This window comes from Rhinoderma darwinii, assembly GCF_050947455.1.
Source record: "Rhinoderma darwinii isolate aRhiDar2 chromosome 5 unlocalized genomic scaffold, aRhiDar2.hap1 SUPER_5_unloc_29, whole genome shotgun sequence".
Classification (NCBI taxonomy): domain Eukaryota; kingdom Metazoa; phylum Chordata; class Amphibia; order Anura; family Rhinodermatidae; genus Rhinoderma; species Rhinoderma darwinii.
The window spans coordinates 205,945-216,891 of NW_027461786.1; the positions used below are offsets into that span (position 1 = coordinate 205,945).

General features: G+C 48.0%; 7 non-coding genes and 1 pseudogene across 7 annotated transcripts; all 8 read left to right on the forward strand.

Moving 5' to 3' along the window:
* The first annotated feature begins 496 nt into the window (after nt 1-496).
* LOC142689390 (U2 spliceosomal RNA) lies at nt 497-687 on the forward strand. Its single transcript, XR_012858286.1, has one exon. It is a non-coding gene; the product is annotated as a U2 spliceosomal RNA (small nuclear RNA).
* Nucleotides 688-1,963: 1,276 nt separating this feature from the next.
* Nucleotides 1,964-2,154, forward strand: LOC142689391 (U2 spliceosomal RNA). The gene has a single exon (XR_012858287.1). It is a non-coding gene; the product is annotated as a U2 spliceosomal RNA (small nuclear RNA).
* A 1,292-nt stretch (nt 2,155-3,446) lies between these two features.
* On the forward strand, nt 3,447-3,637 carry LOC142689394 (U2 spliceosomal RNA). The gene has a single exon (XR_012858289.1). It is a non-coding gene; the product is annotated as a U2 spliceosomal RNA (small nuclear RNA).
* Nucleotides 3,638-4,933: 1,296 nt separating this feature from the next.
* LOC142689395 (U2 spliceosomal RNA) lies at nt 4,934-5,124 on the forward strand. Its single transcript, XR_012858290.1, has one exon. It is a non-coding gene; the product is annotated as a U2 spliceosomal RNA (small nuclear RNA).
* A 1,280-nt stretch (nt 5,125-6,404) lies between these two features.
* On the forward strand, nt 6,405-6,595 carry LOC142689396 (U2 spliceosomal RNA). The gene has a single exon (XR_012858291.1). It is a non-coding gene; the product is annotated as a U2 spliceosomal RNA (small nuclear RNA).
* A 1,296-nt stretch (nt 6,596-7,891) lies between these two features.
* Nucleotides 7,892-8,082, forward strand: LOC142689397 (U2 spliceosomal RNA). The gene has a single exon (XR_012858292.1). It is a non-coding gene; the product is annotated as a U2 spliceosomal RNA (small nuclear RNA).
* A 1,292-nt stretch (nt 8,083-9,374) lies between these two features.
* Nucleotides 9,375-9,565, forward strand: LOC142689398 (U2 spliceosomal RNA). Its single transcript, XR_012858293.1, has one exon. It is a non-coding gene; the product is annotated as a U2 spliceosomal RNA (small nuclear RNA).
* A 1,288-nt stretch (nt 9,566-10,853) lies between these two features.
* On the forward strand, nt 10,854-10,947 carry LOC142689428 (U2 spliceosomal RNA; annotated as a pseudogene; the record flags this gene model as incomplete).

The window sequence follows — 10,947 nt, forward strand, 5'->3', positions numbered from 1 at the left end:
CTTCTTATATAAAGTTCAGACGGAACTTTGCACGTGTCATAGTGGAGCCCTCAGGATTCCAGAGCCAGCTTTCTGACATCATAATGGGGCCTCAGAGATAAAAGCCTGGGCCCAGGCAGTGTTGGTCAGTGCTGCTCAGCAGGCAGCACTGGACTGGACTGGATTACAGCTGATACAAGGTGTGAAGGAACAAGGGGTGGCTGTGGGCATGCACTTGCTGCCGCTGCCAGTGTTTATCTGCATGGCAGCAGGGCATTTGGGCGTTGCCAGGAAGGCGTTTTTATGTAGATTCCTCCTCTTTCAGCACTGCATTGTGGTGCAAGCAAAAGAAGCAAATCCTGTCTGGCTTCCTCTCCGGCCTTTATTCACCTCCCGTGTAGCTGTGAGTGTGTGAGCCTGCAGGGCCCCATGGAATTGCCTAGAAGTAGGCTGAATCGCTGCAAGGGCTGAACAGCAGTATCGGGCAGGCTCGGGCAACGCGCGGCCCGTTCGGGTTATCGCTTCTCGGCCTTTTGGCTAAGATCAAGTGTAGTATCTGTTCTTATCAGTTTAATATCTGATACGTCCCCTATCTGGGGACCATATATTAAATGGATTTTTAGAACAGGGAGATGGAAATAGAGCTTGCTCTGTCCACTCCACGCATTGACCTGGTATTGCAGTATTTCCAGGACCGGTGCACCCTTTCCTTATGTGTTGACTAAAAGCAGATTCCAAAAGTGTTTTTTGTCTTTGCTATTGTTTCTGTCTTTCTGAAGGGATCTCCCCTTTTAATCCCATTATTTCAACACCTGTTGGACAATGCATGAGTGATAATGAGCTCATTGATTAAATGCAATTAATGAATAGATTGCCACCTCTTGTTGTGTGTCGTCTGTGTTTCTGTGTTTCCGGCATTTCACATTGGAACACCTCATTCACCTTCCTTGTCTTCTCTCCGCCCTCCCTTTTAGGTAAGTTAAAGAGCTGCACCTGAGCCAGCCACTGATTGATTGATTGATTGATTGATTGATTGATTGATTGATGCAGCACAACAGTCAAATAGTGGAGTGGAGTAGGGGAACAGCAAACAGCCAATAAAGCAGCCCGCCCGCTCGCCTGCCCGCCACAATGGACCTACCTGTGTACACTAGATGGATGTGATGGAATGTACTGTCGTCCCTACATTTCAAGAAGAAGTAAGAATTGCAGTTGCAACAAAGCCTTGCTTGCCTACAAAGAGAGCAGCAATTTGGATTTGTTACTATGTTACCTAGAAGAATAACAAACTGTGCAAGGATGGAGGTTGTAGGAGCAAGGAGAAGTTGTCTGTAAAGTTGGTGGATGCCTATTTTCCATTTTGCAGTCCCTTGTCTCCCTCTTGTGGCCTCCTGGAGGCAACTAGCTGTGCAAAAAAAAGACAGCCTGGCGGCCGGCTGTTGCAGTGTTGCCCTCTCAGGCAACACTGAGTGACTGACTGAGCCTCACCGTCTTATATAAAGTTCAGACGGAACTTTGCACGTGTCATAGTGGAGCCCTCAGGATTCCAGAGCCAGCTTTCTGACATCATAATGGGGCCTCAGAGATAAAAGCCTGGGCCCAGGCAGTGTTGGTCAGTGCTGCTCAGCAGGCAGCACTGGACTGGACTGGATTACAGCTGATACAAGGTGTGAAGGAACAAGGGGTGGCTGTGGGCATGCACTTGCTGCCGCTGCCAGTGTTTATCTGCATGGCAGCAGGGCATTTGGGCGTTGCCAGGAAGGCGTTTTTATGTAGATTCCTCCTCTTTCAGCACTGCATTGTGGTGCAAGCAAAAGAAGCAAATCCTGTCTGGCTTCCTCTCCGGCCTTTATTCACCTCCCGTGTAGCTGTGAGTGTGTGAGCCTGCAGGGCCCCATGGAATTGCCTAGAAGTAGGCTGAATCGCTGCAAGGGCTGAACAGCAGTATCGGGCAGGCTCGGGCAACGCGCGGCCCGTTCGGGTTATCGCTTCTCGGCCTTTTGGCTAAGATCAAGTGTAGTATCTGTTCTTATCAGTTTAATATCTGATACGTCCCCTATCTGGGGACCATATATTAAATGGATTTTTAGAACAGGGAGATGGAAATAGAGCTTGCTCTGTCCACTCCACGCATTGACCTGGTATTGCAGTATTTCCAGGACCGGTGCACCCTTTCCTTATGTGTTGACTAAAAGCAGATTCCAAAAGTGTTTTTTGTCTTTGCTATTGTTTCTGTCTTTCTGAAGGGATCTCCCCTTTTAATCCCATTATTTCAACACCTGTTGGACAATGCATGAGTGATAATGAGCTCATTGATTAAATGCAATTAATGAATAGATTGCCACCTCTTGTTGTGTGTCGTCTGTGTTTCTGTGTTTCCGGCATTTCACATTGGAACAGCTCATTCACCTTCCTTGTCTTCTCTCCGCCCTCCCTTTTAGGTAAGTTAAAGAGCTGCACCTGAGCCAGCCACTGATTGATTGATTGATTGATTGATTGATTGATTGATTGATTGATTGATTGATTGATGCAGCACAACAGTCAAATAGTGGAGTGGAGTAGGGGAACAGCAAACAGCCAATAAAGCAGCCCGCCCGCTCGCCTGCCCGCCACAATGGACCTACCTGTGTACACTAGATGGATGTGATGGAATGTACTATCGTCCCTACATTTCAAGAAGAAGTAAGAATTGCAGTTGCAACAAAGCCTTGCTTGCCTACAAAGAGAGCAGCAATTTGGATTTGTTACTATGTTACCTAGAAGAATAACAAACTGTGCAAGGATGGAGGTTGTAGGAGCAAGGAGAAGTTGTCTGTAAAGTTGGTGGATGCCTATTTTCCATTTTGCAGTCCCTTGTCTCCCTCTTGTGGCCTCCTGGAGGCAACTAGCTGTGCAAAAAAAAGACAGCCTGGCGGCCGGCTGTTGCAGTGTTGCCCTCTCAGGCAACACTGAGTGACTGACTGAGCCTCACCGTCTTATATAAAGTTCAGACGGAACTTTGCACGTGTCATAGTGGAGCCCTCAGGATTCCAGAGCCAGCTTTCTGACATCATAATGGGGCCTCAGAGATAAAAGCCTGGGCCCAGGCAGTGTTGGTCAGTGCTGCTCAGCAGGCAGCACTGGACTGGACTGGATTACAGCTGATACAAGGTGTGAAGGAACAAGGGGTGGCTGTGGGCATGCACTTGCTGCCGCTGCCAGTGTTTATCTGCATGGCAGCAGGGCATTTGGGCGTTGCCAGGAAGGCGTTTTTATGTAGATTCCTCCTCTTTCAGCACTGCATTGTGGTGCAAGCAAAAGAAGCAAATCCTGTCTGGCTTCCTCTCCGGCCTTTATTCACCTCCCGTGTAGCTGTGAGTGTGTGAGCCTGCAGGGCCCCATGGAATTGCCTAGAAGTAGGCTGAATCGCTGCAAGGGCTGAACAGCAGTATCGGGCAGGCTCGGGCAACGCGCGGCCCGTTCGGGTTATCGCTTCTCGGCCTTTTGGCTAAGATCAAGTGTAGTATCTGTTCTTATCAGTTTAATATCTGATACGTCCCCTATCTGGGGACCATATATTAAATGGATTTTTAGAACAGGGAGATGGAAATAGAGCTTGCTCTGTCCACTCCACGCATTGACCTGGTATTGCAGTATTTCCAGGACCGGTGCACCCTTTCCTTATGTGTTGACTAAAAGCAGATTCCAAAAGTGTTTTTTGTCTTTGCTATTGTTTCTGTCTTTCTGAAGGGATCTCCCCTTTTAATCCCATTATTTCAACACCTGTTGGACAATGCATGAGTGATAATGAGCTCATTGATTAAATGCAATTAATGAATAGATTGCCACCTCTTGTTGTGTGTCGTCTGTGTTTCTGTGTTTCCGGCATTTCACATTGGAACAGCTCATTCACCTTCCTTGTCTTCTCTCCGCCCTCCCTTTTAGGTAAGTTAAAGAGCTGCACCTGAGCCAGCCACTGATTGATTGATTGATTGATTGATTGATTGATTGATTGATTGATTGATTGATTGATTGATGCAGCACAACAGTCAAATAGTGGAGTGGAGTAGGGGAACAGCAAACAGCCAATAAAGCAGCCCGCCCGCTCGCCTGCCCGCCACAATGGACCTACCTGTGTACACTAGATGGATGTGATGGAATGTACTATCGTCCCTACATTTCAAGAAGAAGTAAGAATTGCAGTTGCAACAAAGCCTTGCTTGCCTACAAAGAGAGCAGCAATTTGGATTTGTTACTATGTTACCTAGAAGAATAACAAACTGTGCAAGGATGGAGGTTGTAGGAGCAAGGAGAAGTTGTCTGTAAAGTTGGTGGATGCCTATTTTCCATTTTGCAGTCCCTTGTCTCCCTCTTGTGGCCTCCTGGAGGCAACTAGCTGTGCAAAAAAAAGACAGCCTGGCGGCCGGCTGTTGCAGTGTTGCCCTCTCAGGCAACACTGAGTGACTGACTGAGCCTCACCGTCTTATATAAAGTTCAGACGGAACTTTGCACGTGTCATAGTGGAGCCCTCAGGATTCCAGAGCCAGCTTTCTGACATCATAATGGGGCCTCAGAGATAAAAGCCTGGGCCCAGGCAGTGTTGGTCAGTGCTGCTCAGCAGGCAGCACTGGACTGGACTGGATTACAGCTGATACAAGGTGTGAAGGAACAAGGGGTGGCTGTGGGCATGCACTTGCTGCCGCTGCCAGTGTTTATCTGCATGGCAGCAGGGCATTTGGGCGTTGCCAGGAAGGCGTTTTTATGTAGATTCCTCCTCTTTCAGCACTGCATTGTGGTGCAAGCAAAAGAAGCAAATCCTGTCTGGCTTCCTCTCCGGCCTTTATTCACCTCCCGTGTAGCTGTGAGTGTGTGAGCCTGCAGGGCCCCATGGAATTGCCTAGAAGTAGGCTGAATCGCTGCAAGGGCTGAACAGCAGTATCGGGCAGGCTCGGGCAACGCGCGGCCCGTTCGGGTTATCGCTTCTCGGCCTTTTGGCTAAGATCAAGTGTAGTATCTGTTCTTATCAGTTTAATATCTGATACGTCCCCTATCTGGGGACCATATATTAAATGGATTTTTAGAACAGGGAGATGGAAATAGAGCTTGCTCTGTCCACTCCACGCATTGACCTGGTATTGCAGTATTTCCAGGACCGGTGCACCCTTTCCTTATGTGTTGACTAAAAGCAGATTCCAAAAGTGTTTTTTGTCTTTGCTATTGTTTCTGTCTTTCTGAAGGGATCTCCCCTTTTAATCCCATTATTTCAACACCTGTTGGACAATGCATGAGTGATAATGAGCTCATTGATTAAATGCAATTAATGAATAGATTGCCACCTCTTGTTGTGTGTCGTCTGTGTTTCTGTGTTTCCGGCATTTCACATTGGAACACCTCATTCACCTTCCTTGTCTTCTCTCCGCCCTCCCTTTTAGGTAAGTTAAAGAGCTGCACCTGAGCCAGCCACTGATTGATTGATTGATTGATTGATTGATTGATTGATTGATTGATGCAGCACAACAGTCAAATAGTGGAGTGGAGTAGGGGAACAGCAAACAGCCAATAAAGCAGCCCGCCCGCTCGCCTGCCCGCCACAATGGACCTACCTGTGTACACTAGATGGATGTGATGGAATGTACTGTCGTCCCTACATTTCAAGAAGAAGTAAGAATTGCAGTTGCAACAAAGCCTTGCTTGCCTACAAAGAGAGCAGCAATTTGGATTTGTTACTATGTTACCTAGAAGAATAACAAACTGTGCAAGGATGGAGGTTGTAGGAGCAAGGAGAAGTTGTCTGTAAAGTTGGTGGATGCCTATTTTCCATTTTGCAGTCCCTTGTCTCCCTCTTGTGGCCTCCTGGAGGCAACTAGCTGTGCAAAAAAAAGACAGCCTGGCGGCCGGCTGTTGCAGTGTTGCCCTCTCAGGCAACACTGAGTGACTGACTGAGCCTCACCGTCTTATATAAAGTTCAGACGGAACTTTGCACGTGTCATAGTGGAGCCCTCAGGATTCCAGAGCCAGCTTTCTGACATCATAATGGGGCCTCAGAGATAAAAGCCTGGGCCCAGGCAGTGTTGGTCAGTGCTGCTCAGCAGGCAGCACTGGACTGGACTGGATTACAGCTGATACAAGGTGTGAAGGAACAAGGGGTGGCTGTGGGCATGCACTTGCTGCCGCTGCCAGTGTTTATCTGCATGGCAGCAGGGCATTTGGGCGTTGCCAGGAAGGCGTTTTTATGTAGATTCCTCCTCTTTCAGCACTGCATTGTGGTGCAAGCAAAAGAAGCAAATCCTGTCTGGCTTCCTCTCCGGCCTTTATTCACCTCCCGTGTAGCTGTGAGTGTGTGAGCCTGCAGGGCCCCATGGAATTGCCTAGAAGTAGGCTGAATCGCTGCAAGGGCTGAACAGCAGTATCGGGCAGGCTCGGGCAACGCGCGGCCCGTTCGGGTTATCGCTTCTCGGCCTTTTGGCTAAGATCAAGTGTAGTATCTGTTCTTATCAGTTTAATATCTGATACGTCCCCTATCTGGGGACCATATATTAAATGGATTTTTAGAACAGGGAGATGGAAATAGAGCTTGCTCTGTCCACTCCACGCATTGACCTGGTATTGCAGTATTTCCAGGACCGGTGCACCCTTTCCTTATGTGTTGACTAAAAGCAGATTCCAAAAGTGTTTTTTGTCTTTGCTATTGTTTCTGTCTTTCTGAAGGGATCTCCCCTTTTAATCCCATTATTTCAACACCTGTTGGACAATGCATGAGTGATAATGAGCTCATTGATTAAATGCAATTAATGAATAGATTGCCACCTCTTGTTGTGTGTCGTCTGTGTTTCTGTGTTTCCGGCATTTCACATTGGAACACCTCATTCACCTTCCTTGTCTTCTCTCCGCCCTCCCTTTTAGGTAAGTTAAAGAGCTGCACCTGAGCCAGCCACTGATTGATTGATTGATTGATTGATTGATTGATTGATTGATTGATTGATTGATTGATTGATGCAGCACAACAGTCAAATAGTGGAGTGGAGTAGGGGAACAGCAAACAGCCAATAAAGCAGCCCGCCCGCTCGCCTGCCCGCCACAATGGACCTACCTGTGTACACTAGATGGATGTGATGGAATGTACTGTCGTCCCTACATTTCAAGAAGAAGTAAGAATTGCAGTTGCAACAAAGCCTTGCTTGCCTACAAAGAGAGCAGCAATTTGGATTTGTTACTATGTTACCTAGAAGAATAACAAACTGTGCAAGGATGGAGGTTGTAGGAGCAAGGAGAAGTTGTCTGTAAAGTTGGTGGATGCCTATTTTCCATTTTGCAGTCCCTTGTCTCCCTCTTGTGGCCTCCTGGAGGCAACTAGCTGTGCAAAAAAAAGACAGCCTGGCGGCCGGCTGTTGCAGTGTTGCCCTCTCAGGCAACACTGAGTGACTGACTGAGCCTCACCGTCTTATATAAAGTTCAGACGGAACTTTGCACGTGTCATAGTGGAGCCCTCAGGATTCCAGAGCCAGCTTTCTGACATCATAATGGGGCCTCAGAGATAAAAGCCTGGGCCCAGGCAGTGTTGGTCAGTGCTGCTCAGCAGGCAGCACTGGACTGGACTGGATTACAGCTGATACAAGGTGTGAAGGAACAAGGGGTGGCTGTGGGCATGCACTTGCTGCCGCTGCCAGTGTTTATCTGCATGGCAGCAGGGCATTTGGGCGTTGCCAGGAAGGCGTTTTTATGTAGATTCCTCCTCTTTCAGCACTGCATTGTGGTGCAAGCAAAAGAAGCAAATCCTGTCTGGCTTCCTCTCCGGCCTTTATTCACCTCCCGTGTAGCTGTGAGTGTGTGAGCCTGCAGGGCCCCATGGAATTGCCTAGAAGTAGGCTGAATCGCTGCAAGGGCTGAACAGCAGTATCGGGCAGGCTCGGGCAACGCGCGGCCCGTTCGGGTTATCGCTTCTCGGCCTTTTGGCTAAGATCAAGTGTAGTATCTGTTCTTATCAGTTTAATATCTGATACGTCCCCTATCTGGGGACCATATATTAAATGGATTTTTAGAACAGGGAGATGGAAATAGAGCTTGCTCTGTCCACTCCACGCATTGACCTGGTATTGCAGTATTTCCAGGACCGGTGCACCCTTTCCTTATGTGTTGACTAAAAGCAGATTCCAAAAGTGTTTTTTGTCTTTGCTATTGTTTCTGTCTTTCTGAAGGGATCTCCCCTTTTAATCCCATTATTTCAACACCTGTTGGACAATGCATGAGTGATAATGAGCTCATTGATTAAATGCAATTAATGAATAGATTGCCACCTCTTGTTGTGTGTCGTCTGTGTTTCTGTGTTTCCGGCATTTCACATTGGAACACCTCATTCACCTTCCTTGTCTTCTCTCCGCCCTCCCTTTTAGGTAAGTTAAAGAGCTGCACCTGAGCCAGCCACTGATTGATTGATTGATTGATTGATTGATTGATTGATTGATTGATTGATTGATTGATGCAGCACAACAGTCAAATAGTGGAGTGGAGTAGGGGAACAGCAAACAGCCAATAAAGCAGCCCGCCCGCTCGCCTGCCCGCCACAATGGACCTACCTGTGTACACTAGATGGATGTGATGGAATGTACTGTCGTCCCTACATTTCAAGAAGAAGTAAGAATTGCAGTTGCAACAAAGCCTTGCTTGCCTACAAAGAGAGCAGCAATTTGGATTTGTTACTATGTTACCTAGAAGAATAACAAACTGTGCAAGGATGGAGGTTGTAGGAGCAAGGAGAAGTTGTCTGTAAAGTTGGTGGATGCCTATTTTCCATTTTGCAGTCCCTTGTCTCCCTCTTGTGGCCTCCTGGAGGCAACTAGCTGTGCAAAAAAAAGACAGCCTGGCGGCCGGCTGTTGCAGTGTTGCCCTCTCAGGCAACACTGAGTGACTGACTGAGCCTCACCGTCTTATATAAAGTTCAGACGGAACTTTGCACGTGTCATAGTGGAGCCCTCAGGATTCCAGAGCCAGCTTTCTGACATCATAATGGGGCCTCAGAGATAAAAGCCTGGGCCCAGGCAGTGTTGGTCAGTGCTGCTCAGCAGGCAGCACTGGACTGGACTGGATTACAGCTGATACAAGGTGTGAAGGAACAAGGGGTGGCTGTGGGCATGCACTTGCTGCCGCTGCCAGTGTTTATCTGCATGGCAGCAGGGCATTTGGGCGTTGCCAGGAAGGCGTTTTTATGTAGATTCCTCCTCTTTCAGCACTGCATTGTGGTGCAAGCAAAAGAAGCAAATCCTGTCTGGCTTCCTCTCCGGCCTTTATTCACCTCCCGTGTAGCTGTGAGTGTGTGAGCCTGCAGGGCCCCATGGAATTGCCTAGAAGTAGGCTGAATCGCTGCAAGGGCTGAACAGCAGTATCGGGCAGGCTCGGGCAACGCGCGGCCCGTTCGGGTTATCGCTTCTCGGCCTTTTGGCTAAGATCAAGTGTAGTATCTGTTCTTATCAGTTTAATATCTGATACGTCCCCTATCTGGGGACCATATATTAAATGGATTTTTAGAACAGGGAGATGGAAATAGAGCTTGCTCTGTCCACTCCACGCATTGACCTGGTATTGCAGTATTTCCAGGACCGGTGCACCCTTTCCTTATGTGTTGACTAAAAGCAGATTCCAAAAGTGTTTTTTGTCTTTGCTATTGTTTCTGTCTTTCTGAAGGGATCTCCCCTTTTAATCCCATTATTTCAACACCTGTTGGACAATGCATGAGTGATAATGAGCTCATTGATTAAATGCAATTAATGAATAGATTGCCACCTCTTGTTGTGTGTCGTCTGTGTTTCTGTGTTTCCGGCATTTCACATTGGAACACCTCATTCACCTTCCTTGTCTTCTCTCCGCCCTCCCTTTTAGGTAAGTTAAAGAGCTGCACCTGAGCCAGCCACTGATTGATTGATTGATTGATTGATTGATTGATTGATTGATTGATTGATTGATGCAGCACAACAGTCAAATAGTGGAGTGGAGTAGGGGAACAGCAAACAGCCAATAAAGCAGCCCGCCCGCTCGCCTGCCCGCCACAATGGACCTACCTGTGTACACTAGATGGATGTGATGGAATGTACTGTCGTCCCTACATTTCAAGAAGAAGTAAGAATTGCAGTTGCAACAAAGCCTTGCTTGCCTACAAAGAGAGCAGCAATTTGGATTTGTTACTATGTTACCTAGAAGAATAACAAACTGTGCAAGGATGGAGGTTGTAGGAGCAAGGAGAAGTTGTCTGTAAAGTTGGTGGATGCCTATTTTCCATTTTGCAGTCCCTTGTCTCCCTCTTGTGGCCTCCTGGAGGCAACTAGCTGTGCAAAAAAAAGACAGCCTGGCGGCCGGCTGTTGCAGTGTTGCCCTCTCAGGCAACACTGAGTGACTGACTGAGCCTCACCGTCTTATATAAAGTTCAGACGGAACTTTGCACGTGTCATAGTGGAGCCCTCAGGATTCCAGAGCCAGCTTTCTGACATCATAATGGGGCCTCAGAGATAAAAGCCTGGGCCCAGGCAGTGTTGGTCAGTGCTGCTCAGCAGGCAGCACTGGACTGGACTGGATTACAGCTGATACAAGGTGTGAAGGAACAAGGGGTGGCTGTGGGCATGCACTTGCTGCCGCTGCCAGTGTTTATCTGCATGGCAGCAGGGCATTTGGGCGTTGCCAGGAAGGCGTTTTTATGTAGATTCCTCCTCTTTCAGCACTGCATTGTGGTGCAAGCAAAAGAAGCAAATCCTGTCTGGCTTCCTCTCCGGCCTTTATTCACCTCCCGTGTAGCTGTGAGTGTGTGAGCCTGCAGGGCCCCATGGAATTGCCTAGAAGTAGGCTGAATCGCTGCAAGGGCTGAACAGCAGTATCGGGCAGGCTCGGGCAACGCGCGGCCCGTTCGGGTTATCGCTTCTCGGCCTTTTGGCTAAGATCAAGTGTAGTATCTGTTCTTATCAGTTTAATATCTGATACGTCCCCTATCTGGGGACCATATATTAA